The sequence below is a fragment of the Aotus nancymaae genome, unplaced genomic scaffold, assembly GCF_030222135.1.
Source record: "Aotus nancymaae isolate 86718 unplaced genomic scaffold, 86718_ANA_hifiasm-v0.15.2.pri h1tg000007l, whole genome shotgun sequence".
NCBI lineage: Eukaryota > Metazoa > Chordata > Mammalia > Primates > Aotidae > Aotus > Aotus nancymaae.
The window spans coordinates 44,888,648-44,901,548 of record NW_026988418.1 but is presented as its reverse complement, the minus strand read 5'-3'; positions in this window follow the sequence as shown (position 1 = coordinate 44,901,548).

Below are 12,901 nucleotides of genomic sequence, written 5' to 3'. Positions count from 1 at the left end.
TTTTAGACCTCTGATTTTGGGAAGGATATTTGACCTCAGTGAGTCTTAATATTCTCATTAAGAAAATGGGAATAATGACAATAATACTGAGATTACAGATAATTATAAGATTTAAAATCTGTATTTCATGAAAAGCAGCTATGATTGTCAATTTTATTTATTAACTTGGCTAGATAACTGCTAAAACACTATTTCTGGGTGTGTTCGTGAGGGTGTTTTCAGAAGAGATGAGCATTTGAATCTGTCAACTGAGTAAAGAAGATCAGCCCTCACCCACGTTAATCAGGCATTACCCAATCTGTTAAGGGCCGGAATAGAACAAAAAGACAGAGGAAGGGCAAATACTCTGTCTCCTTGAAATGAGAAATCCATCTTTTCATGTCCTCAGACATCAGAGCTCCTAGTTCTCAAGAGCCTTTGAACTTGAACTGAGTTCTCCAGCTTGCAGATGGCAGATGGGAGGACTTCTTGATTTCCATAATGGTGGGAACCAATTTCCATGATAAATCTCTTATGTATCCATATATAGACTATTGTTTCTGTTTCTCTGTAATACAGCACCTGATAAATATTCTTATGAGAATGGGCCAAGAGTCTGGCTCTTCAGCTCCCCACAAGTATTAGTTGTCTTTCTTTTCTTGTGCATTAGTATTTTCAAAATACATCTATTCTAGGAGTTTTTTAATGTTAAGAATACTTTTTAATAAGAGCATGAAAAAGAACTCTCCAAACCAAGAAGAAATCCCTGATTTATCTGGAAAAAAATTCAGGAGTTTAGTTATCAAGCCAATCAGGGAGGTACCAGAGAAAGGCAAAGCCCAATGCAAGGAAATCCAAAAAAAAAAGATATAAGAAGTGAAGGGAGAAATATACAAGGAAATAAATAGCTTAAAGAAAAAAACAATCAAAAATTCAGGAAAAATTGGATACACTTATAGAAATGCAAAATGTTCCAGAAAGTCTCAGCAATAGAATTTAACAAGTAGAAGAAAGAAATTCAGAGCTCAAAGACAAGGTCTTCAAATTAACGCAATCCAACAAAGACAAAGAAAAAAGAAAAAGAAAATATGAACAGAGCCTCCAGGAAGTCTGGTATTCTTTAAATGACCAAACCTAAGAATAATTGATGTTCCTAAGCAAGAAGAGAAATCTAAAACTTTGGAAAATATATTTGGGAAAATAATCAAGGAAAACTTTTCCTGTCTTGTTAGAGACCTAGACATCCAAATACAAGAAGCACAAAGAACGACTAAGAAATTCGTCACAAAAAGATTATCACCTCGGCACATTGTCATCAGGTTATCTAAAGTTAAGACAGAGAAAAGAATCTTAAGACCTGCAAGACAAAAGCACCAGGAAACCTATAAAGGAAAACCTATCAGATTAACAGCAGATTTCTCAGCAGAAACCTTACAAGCTACAATGGATTGGGGCCCTATCTTCCGCTTCCTCAAACAAAACAATTACCAGCCAAGAAATTTGTATCCAGAAAAACTAAGCATCATATATGAAGAAGAGATACAGTCTTTTTCAGACAAACAAATGCTAAGAGAATTTGTCACTACCAAACCACCATTATAAGAACTGCTAAAAGGAACTCTAAATCTTGAGACAAATCCTGGAAGCACATTAAAACAAAACCTCTTTAAAGCATAAATCTCACAGGACCTATAAAACAAAAATACAATTTAAAAATCAAGAACAAACAAACAAAAACCAAGGTATACAGGCAACAAATAGCAAGATGAATGGAATGGTACCATTCTCAATACTAATCTATCTCAATACTAACACTGAATGTGAATGGCCTAAATGCTCCACTTAAAAGATACAGATAGCAGAATGAATAAGAATTCACCAAACAACTATCTGCTGCCTTCAAGAGACTCACCTAACACATAAGGACTCACATAAACTTAAAGTAAAGGGATGGAAAACAGGATTCCATGCAAATGGACACCAAAAGCAAGCAGGGGTAGCTATTTTATATCAGACAAAACAAACTTTAAAGCAACAGCTGTTAAAAAAGACTAAGAGGACATTATATAATGGTAAAAAGGCCTTGTCCAACAGGAAATATCACAATCCTAAACATATATGCAACTAATACTGGAGCTCCCAAATTTATAAAACAATTTCTAATAGACCTAGGAAATGAGATATACAGCAACACAGTAATAGTGGGGGACTCCAGTACTCCACTACAGCACTAGACAGGTCATCAAGACAGAAAGTCAACAAAGAAACGATGGATTTAAACTATAATTTGGAAAAAATGGACTTAACAGATATAGAACATTCCATCCAACAACTGAAGAATACATGTTCTATTCAACACCACATGGATGTTTCTCCAAGATAGACCATGTGATAGGCCACAAAATGAGCCTCAATAAACTTAAGAAAATTGAAATTATATCAAGTACTCTCTTAGACTACAGTGGAATAAAACTGGAAATCAACTCCAAAAGGGACAAATGCACAGAAACCATGCAAATGCATAGAAATTAAATAACCTGCTCCTGAATGATCATTGGGTCAAAAACAATGGAAATTTAAAAATTCATCAGACTGAACGACAATGGTGACACAACCTATCAAAACCTCTGGGATACAGCAAAGGCGGTGCTAAGAGGAAAATTCAAATCCCTAAATGCCTATATCAAAAAGACTGAAAGAGCAAAAACTGACATTCTAAGGTCACACCTCAAGGAACTAGAGAAACAAGAACAAACCAAATCCAAACCCAGCAGAAGAAAGGAAATAACCAAGATCAGAGCAGAACTGAATGAAACTGAAACAAACAAAAAAATACAAAAGATAAATGAAACAAAAACCTGGTTCTTCGAAAAGATAAATAAAATTGATAGACCATTAACAAGATTAACCAAGAAAAGAAAACAGAAAATCAAAATTACCTCAATAAGAAACGAAATGGGAAATATTACAACTGACACCACAGAAATACAAAAGATCATTCAAGGCTACTATGAACACCTTTACACACATAAACTTGAAAACCTAGAAGAGATGGGTAAATTCGGAGACAAATACAACCCTCCTAGCTTAAATCAGGAAGAATTAGATACCCTAAACTGACCAATAACAAGCAGTGAGATTGTAATGATAATTTTTAAATTATCCACAAAGTCCAGGACCAGAAAGATTCACGCAGAATTCCATCAGACATTCAAAGAAGAATTGGCACCAATCCTATTGACACTATTTCACAAGACAGAAAAAGAAGGAACCCTCTTTAATTCATTTTATGAAGCCAGCATCACTCTAATACCAAAAGTAGGACAGGACATAACCAAAAAAGAAAACTACAGACTGACTTCCCTGATGAACATAGATGTTAAAATCCTTAACAAAATACTAGCTAACAAAATCCAACAACATATCAAAAAGATGATCCTCTATGATGAAGTGGGGTTCATATCAGGGATGCAGGAGTGGTTTAACATATTTAAGTCAATAAATGTGATACACCACATAAACAGAATTAAAAACAACAATCACATGATCATCTCAATAGATACAGAAAAAGCATTCAACAAAATCTAGCATCACTTTATGATTAAAACTCTCAGCAAAATCAGCATACAGGGATATACCTCAATGTAATAAAAGCAATCTATGACAAACCCACAGCCAACACAATACAAAATGGGGAAAAGTTGAAAGCATTCCCTCTGAGAACTGTAATAAGACAAAGATGTCCACTCTTACCACTCCTCTTTAACATAGTACTTGAAGTCCTAGCCAGAGCAATCAGACAAGCTGTAGAAACAAAGGGCATCCAAATTGGTAAAGAAGAAGTCAAACTGTCACTGTTTGCTTACAGTATGATTGTTTACCTTGAAAATCCTAAAGAGACCTCCAGAAAGCTCCTAGAACTGACTGAAAAATTCGCCAAAGTCTCTGGATACAAGATTAATGTACACAAATTGGTAGCTCTCCTACACACCAACAGCAACTAAGTGGAGAATCCAATCAAGAACTTTTACAATTGCTGAAAAAAATAAATAAAATACTTAGGAATATACTTAACCAAGGAGACAAAATACCTCTATATGGAAAACTGCAAAACACTGCTGAAAGAAATCGTAGATGACACAATCAAACAAAACACAGCCCATGCTCATGGGTGAGTAGAAAATGACCATGCTGCCAAATGCAATCTACAAATTCAGCATAATCCCATCAAAATACCACCATCATTCTTCACAGAATTAGAAAAATGGAACAGAATAAAGAAGTCAAATACTTACAGCCCACTGATCTTCAACAAAACAAACAAAAACATAAAGTGGGGAAATGACACCCTTTTCAACAAATGGTGCTGGGATAATTAGCTAGCCACATGTAGGAGAATGAAACTGGATCTTCATCTCTCACCTTATACAAAAATCAGCTCAAAATGGATTAAGAACTTAAATCTAAGATCTGAAACTATAAAAGTTTTAGAAGATAATATTGGAAAAACCTTTCTAGACATTGGCTTAGGCAAGAATTTCATGACCAAGAACCCAAAGCAAATGTAATAAAAACAAAGATAAATAGCTGCGACTTAATTAAACTAGAGTTTTGCACAGCAAAAGGAACAATCAGCAGAGTAAAAATGGATAACACACAGAGTGGGAAAAAATCTTCATAATCTATACATTTAACAAAGGACTAATATCCAGAACCTACAATGAACTCAAACAAATAAACAAGAAAAAAAAAAAAAACAAAAACAATTCCATCAAAAAGTGGGCTAAGGACATGAATAGACAATTCTCAAAAAAATATATACAAATGGCCAACAAACATGAAAAAATGCTCAACATCACTAATGATCAGGGAAATCCAAATCAAAACCACAATTCAATGTCAACTTACTCCTGCAAGAATGGCCATAATCAAAGAACCAAAAAACAGTAGATGTTAGTATGGATGTGGTGATCAGGGAACACTTCTACACTGCTGATGGGAATGTAAACTCATACAGCCACTATGGAAAACAGTGCGGAAACTGCTTAAAGGGCTGAAAGTAGAACTATCATTTGATCCAGCAATCCTACTACTGGGCATCTACTAAGAGGAAAAAGATACTTGTGCATGTATGTTTATAGCAGCATAATTCACAATTGCAAAATAGTGGAACCAACCCAAATGTCCATCAGTCAATGAGTGGATAAAGAAACTGTGCTATACATATACAATGAAATACTACTCAGCTGATTAATGCCATTTGCAGCGACCTGGATGAGATTAGAGACTACTTTTCTAAGTGAAGTAATTCAGGAATGGAAAATCAAACATCACATATTTTCACTAATATGTGGGAGCTAAGCTATGAGGACACAAAGGCATAAGAATGATACAATGGACTTTGGGGACTTGGGAGGAAGGGTGGAAGGAAACAAGGGATAAAAGACTACAAATAGGGTGCAGTGTATACTGTTCGGGTGATGGGTGCATCAAAATCTCACAAATTGCCACTAAAGAACCTACTCATGTAACCAGATACCACCCGTACCCCAATAACCTATGGAAAAATAAAATTATTTTTAAAAAGGAACTTAAAACAGATTTACAGCTGAATAGAAAGGTACCATTTGGCTAAGTCAATAAAAGCTCTGATGAAACAATGACATATACAGGGAGAAACGGAAACTCTAAAAATTATAATAGTGACAAACATTTGTTTACTATTTCTAAGTGCTTCATACGCATTGTAAGACAAACACAATCCATTAGAGGATTACTATTTTTAAAAATACTTTAGCAACAAATTTGAAGCTTACACAGATTAGAAAATATGCTCAATGTTCCCTAGCTAGTGATTAGCATACCTGATACTTGAACCCAAAGTCCTGAGTCCAGGGTAGAGCTCTTAACCACCATGCTGTCAACGTCTGGGCCAGGCACAGTAGCTCACGCCTGTAATCCCAACACTTTGGGAGGCTGAGGTGAGTGGATCACCTGAGGTCAGGAGTTTGAGATCAGACTGGCCAGCATGGTAAAACCCCATCTCTACTAAAAGTACAAAAATTAGCCAGATGTGGCGGTGCACACCTGTAATCCCAACACAGGAACCTGAGACAAAAGAACTGCTTGAACCTGGGAGGCAGAGGTTGCAGTGAGCCAAGATCACACCACTGCACTCCAGCCTGGGTGAGAGAGTAAGACTCCGTCTCAAAAACAAACAGACAAACATCTACATGGGGTAAGTGCAGATAACCCCAAAGAAATACTGTAGGTGGGTGCAGCAAAAGGAAAAGAAGAAAGCTCTTCTTTTATAAAATTCTAAAGACAACAATATAATTTACATCTCTTTCCAGATGTTTTCTATTTGTCGGTACAGTTAACCACAAGACCATTCTACCACACATCTCTTCAACCAAAATTTTCTGCCAAGAGCCATGCACCCAGCACCAGATGACCTCAGAGCCAAAGAAAATATCAGATACCAAAATAAATACTTGGTATTGAAAATTGGGGAAGGAATATAAATGTTCAAATCCAATCTCCAACATAAAACTATTTCTCAAAGTTTCAAATGCCCCACAATAGAAAGACGCAATTCTATAAATTATCAAAAAGTAAAACACACTATTAAAGTATAATTGAGTTCAAAGGCTATACCAAACTCCATAGCCTGTGAAACAAGAATGGATACAAAGATATAATATGAATCAGCACACTCATTATCAGCCAAATAAAATAAAATGAATTTCCTTTATAGCAGGCCAAAAAAAGTAGCCAACTTAGCTGTATATAATTAAAAGCATAAAGAGGTTTGAAATTAAAATTTTGTAATTAAAAAAATGAAAAGTTAAAAAGAGGTTTGAAAGAAATAACCTACAAACACTTTGTTGCATTAAAATATAAGCAGGGTAAAGTGGTATGTCTACTAGAGAAGTGAACCTTTTTTATTATGAATAACTCTAAACTTATAAATGATGGATATTTAAGTGACACTTAGAAAATACTGGCGCTTTCTAGTTGAGCATGCAAATTGGTAAATTGTGTATATAATGGATGATTAGGTGAGCACAATTAGACTCTGTGCTTGCAATCCAACCTGACATGCTTAATCATCATATTTGTATTTCATTGAGAACACTTTACACAGAAACACACAAATTATAAAGGTTTTGTGCTATTTTTTTCACACCTATGGTTTTTATTTCTGATACAGACAAAAAATCCCTTTGTGTGTTTTTCCTTTGAAGTTAATCTTATTTTCTATATTATTATGTTTGTCATATAAAACCCTTAGGCTGTTAGACTGTGCATTTATTGTTTGCCAATTACTTTGGTTATACCTGTGTGCCCTGCATCTGATCTGGTAGCTCTGTGGAGCAGAGTTAGGAAGGAGATGTATTTTCTTGCCTTTTGGACATGCTGTCTGCTTTTTCCAATAATATCTTAAGTATTTCTAACATCGAGAACAAAAATGAAAATTTTATAAAGAAATTGGGTAAAGAATAGTACCCTATACACTTCTTTTTTAAGTGAAGTTTTAACTCTCACTTCAACACAGCTAATCCTTACATTTAAACTTTGCATTTCCACATCCATTTGGTAGTGGAAAGATCTTTTCAATATCAGGTTTATAGATTGGGAAAGATCTTTCAATATCAGGTTTATAGATTGGGAAACTGAATTTCAATAAGGCTATGTGTTGTTTCAAAAGCCACTGCTTCTCCATAATGTTCTGATGTATCTCATAAAACAGAAAAAGGTGGCATGCTCTGTTTACTCATATAAAAAACTTACCACAGAGTTCAGCTCAGCCCTTCCCAAGCTTCCCACCTCTTGGGTGGACATTTCTATGTGAATGTCTCTTGTACACACAACAAAATGTCTACCTCTTCTGCCTACATCTTATCTCCTTCCTGACTTCCTCACCCTCAACCACTCAGGAATGACTCTTCCTTTTGATACCCTCATCTGATCATCAGCAAGACTTTCCCAGTAATCCTTTAATTTGTCCCTTCTTTTGCATCATTACTTTCCACCTACCATATCTGACCTTATAAACATAATGTCAGATCTACTGCAAAAGAAACCCACTAACCTTGATGCTTCACATTTTGTCCTCTGCAGTCCACCAGACGCCACACCATGTGATTCATTCAAAACTCTACCTCCATTATGTATTTGCATTTGTCCATTGTGTAACTTAAAAAAAAAATAGCCACAACAGTAACATATATCAAGGGTCTAACATGGTGCCAGATGGCATGCTAAGTGTGTTACATCAGTTATCTCAAACAAGCCTCTTAGTAATCAGAAGGGGATGTACTCTGGTTAACTCTATTTTATAGGTAGAGAAATTTAACTTTTGAGACTTTGATTAATTTGCCCAAGATCACATTATTAATAAATCTAGTATTTACACACAAGAAATGTGATTCTGGAGCTCAAACTTTTAACTGCTATCCTAAATATATGCAGGAATGTTTCTTGTGAACCCGAAATGGCAGAAGAGAAGGCCAAGTCAGAGTCACTTGGAAGTGGCAGGGGAAGTGAGGACAACATGGAAAGGCCTCTTAGATCCTTCAGAGTATGTGTTTCCCACAGGGGTAACTTGGAGAGCCATGAGTTGCTTTCTCTAAGTGTTTTTGCCTTTTGCCATCATATTTCTTTTCATTTCAATAGTGAATAGTTTCTAAAATCTGGCATGGCATCAGCAAGGTAATGGGTTTCCAAAGAAACAGCAGTTTGGCTTGTGGAAAATTGGCAAACGTTATAACTAATCAATGGAACCATGGTAGCACAAAAGAAAAACCCAGTTTGTATTCTTTCCTTGGGTGAAGAGACATTCAAATAGAAGAAAGCAGACTTTCAGTGGTTTTCTTTCTTGGATATTCTTCGTACACTACATTTGGTGATCAGTCAAGGAAGGGACTCGATTACTTTTAATTATGGACAGAGGATAGATGTAAAAACTGCATTTTGAAATTCTACTTGGAGATGTAATTTTTATCAAAACCAAACCCCATCACACTGACTAAAAGGCTTTGGGGAATAGAAAGTCAAAGTAAAAACAATATGTGGAGACTTTTTAGTTTTATACTATATCCATTTGACACCAATGGAGAAATTTGAACAGTTTTTATGTGGCTCACCCTGAGATGCTGGAATTCTGAATGAATTTTTCCACCCTCTCCACAGTACCTGCATCAAGATACCGAGGGGTGTGGTGAATTGGTTTAATACTGGGGTCCTGGAACTCCCCACGCAAATTCTGTCCTGTACTTGTTAGGCTTCCTCGATTGTAAGCAACAGAAATGAATTTCTGATTAACTTTAACAAAAAAGAGAATTCAATAGAGCAAGTTTGGGGAGCTCAAAATGGAACCGAAGCTGAGAGCCAGGCTTGGAGGCGGCTCAGCATCAAATGAAGGACCAGACAAGCTTTGGACATCGAGGCCACAGGACCCCTTTGATCATCTCTTCCCGACATTTCATATGAATGAGTAAACTCAACTGTCTTTTACAGTCTTGTAACACTTGGTTCTGGATTCTGAGTTCCCTGAAGAAAGAAAGTGATTAGTTTTGTCTGGGAAACCTGTCCATCTGGGGCTAAGAGCTGCAGAAACCTTGATTTGTAGCCCCAGCAAGACTACACAGAGTTAGATAGGTTATTCTCCAGAAAGAAATCAGGGCACTGTTTGGAAAGGGAAATGGTTGCTGGACAGTCAAAAAACCAAACGGTGAGTGGATAGAAGTTTCTACAGGACTGCGAGCTTATTATTCTTGGACACATTAAAAAAATAGGTTTATTTTCTCTAGAAAAGAGAAACTATGAAATCTATACATTACAGATTTTCAAGTATCTATAGAATTACTAGGAAGAGACTGACCAGTTGTTCTTCATATCTGACTAGCAGCTGAACAGATTTTAGCTAAATGAACCCTGCCTCAGTACAAGCTACAGTGTAAGTAAAATCAGTTCCTCATCAGGAAAACATTCATTATAGTAAAGGGAATAAAACAGTGATAGTGGGTAGCATAAACCTTTTATACATTACAGTTTTTAATGTACATAAACCAGGAGCTTGAAGGCATGTTGGAGATTATCTAAGACAAACTTTCTAAGTTAAAAAACTGAGACTCACAGAGTTAAAATGACTCACCCAAGGTCACACATATGCTCAGTATCAAAAACAAATCTACTACCTAGATTTTCTAATTTAAAGTAACTTCTACTATTCTCCATTGTTTTCTTGGACCTGATGTGTCCTGGTTGCTTTAGACACACACTAATTGAAGGTAATTTCTTGGATTTGCTTTTGATCCTATTATCTGTAATTTTATGATCTGAGATAATTTTATTTCCCCAACATGAAAGTTTGAAAATGAAGTATTTCATTAAATTGAGCTGCCATTAATTGTAAGCTGCACCAGCATTATGTTTTGATTTCCTAGTGGTGCTTTCTTGCTGCTTAATATTTTTATTTCATACTTAGTAAAAAAGCTCTTTCAGTCTCATTTACACATGGATTTTTATCATTACTATTACTCACAAGTTAAAAGGAAAATATAAGCAAAATATATATGAACTAATAGTTTTAAAACTTCTGAACATGTAGAATCCAAACTTCCTGAGCTATGTTTCATCTTAGAGCCATAGAAAACAGGTTACACTATGTCAACCTCTATGCCCTCAACAGCATTGGTGATTCAGCATTCCTTCAAATTGTCCCCATGATTTTCTTTTAAGCTACTGATACCCATTCTGCAATCATATTTCTTCTTCAGATAGTCCCAGTGGTTTTGGCTGAAATGTCAAGAGGTTGACATTGTCTAGTCATGCCACCAAGAATAACAATTAAGCTCACACATGTAGACACAGTGACACCTTCCTTACTGCTGCTATCTGATCAACAGCAATTGTAAAACTATCGAATTTGGCCACGTCCTAACTCAGCGATGTTAAAATATGAAGCAATATGTGTATAAAATGAATGAAACACAGCAAGTTTTTATTTTACTTCTTGAAATGTGTGTGAGAAAAAGGTTTCCGTTTTATAATAAAATTTACTTAGCCTTTACAAACAATTGCATGTGAATAAATGATAAATTGCTATGGAAGTAGAGTAGGCTTCCTCTAGGTATTTCTGTTTGACATTCATGGGGAGAGGGACAGGTATTTATATTATTCTTACTCCCCAGGCTGCGCCACAGCATATGCTGATATATATACATCAACATATATACATATATGTATTTATCAGCCTCCATTGAATTAGATCAAAGAGTTCATTGATTGATCGAGTCCCTTTTAAAATTTTATTAAGTGAATTAAATTTTTCCTGATGAAAATGAAGACATGCCTATAACCCCATATTTTAAACATATAATCTTAGACTTACAGGATCCTCGAACTCCTGGCTGAAGAATGCTTAGTTCAGACAGTCACACCAGACTTCATAAGGAGAGCAAAGAGAGTGTGAGAATATGGGTAAGTTTGAGATAGGGAGAAAAATTAAATGTGAGACATGAACAAAGTACTCAATACGATTGGTGATTTGTTCATCAACAAATATATATAGATATAGATAGATAGATAGATAGATAGATAGATAGATAGATAGATATCAGCCTCCATTGAATTAGATCAAGAGTTGATTTTTCAATACTCTGAAAAATTCGGATTTTTCGAAAATGAGTTTCTACTTCCTTGTTTGCTTCAAAAACTTATTTTACAGTATCACATTAAGAAATGAGCATTTTGGGGGAAAGTAAACAATGTTTGTCACACATAGAAAAATTGACCTACAGTTATGAAGACAGTTGTGCCAGCTTCCTGGGAAAACTATAACCTCATTGTTTATAGCGTGGTCCGTGAAGCAGCAGCAGCAGCAGCACCTGAGAACTTGTTAGCAATGCAGACCCCAACTCATCCCAGACCTCCAGAACCAGAATCTTCATTTTACCACTATCCCCAGGGGAGACCAACGTGCATGAACGTTCCAGAAGCACTGACCTAAAAGATGGGCTATTCAGTTAAAACTGAGTACACATTTCCCAGAAACATAGGGTTGCTGTAACCATTTTACTGCTGTGGCTGACACACGTAGCTATTAGGCTTGGAGGCATTTCCAGTCTGACTGCTAGTTCCTAGCAGAGTTTCGATCTTCAGAGGTGAATAAGGCAAGGAAAAGAAAGAGTGAGTGACGAAGGTCACAAATCTTTACCAAGGTGACTGAATCTTTAAGTAGTGGAGCAATGAAGGAGAGAGGCTGAAAGCTGGAGGGAAAACTCTCAGCTCAATCATCCACTCTTTTTCACCAATCGTATTGAGTACTTTGTTCATGTCTCACATTTAATTTTTCTCCCTATCTCAAACTTACCCATCTACTCACACTCTCTTTGCTCTCCTTATGAAGTCTGGTGTGACTGTCTGAACTAAGCATTCTTCAGTCAGGAGTTCAAGGATCCTGTAAGTCTAAGATTATATGTTTAAAATATGGAGTTATAGACATGTCTTCATTTTCATCAGGAAAAATTCAATTCACTTAATAAAATTTTTAAAGGGACTCCAATCAATCAATCATTCAATAAAAATCACTAGCACTCTAAGTCAGTCATTCTGGCCCACCATCTGTTTTAAAGTCATTGATATAAACTTTTTAGTTGCTAAAATTATCCTTTGAGAATGGGATTCATTGTGAAGCAACTAATGCCCCAAAACTAGTTTTGTGCTGTCATGTACTTTCCAGGAAAACAAACAAGAAAACATGGAGATAGGGAAAAAATCGTTTGGAGGACCCCACCGAACTATATAATCCTGTTGACATCTCACGTCTTGCAGTCTCCCCTTCTGCATTCTCCACTTTTGTCACCTTTCACTCTGAAAGGATCATTGTTGCCATTCCTCCCTCAGCTTTATCTCC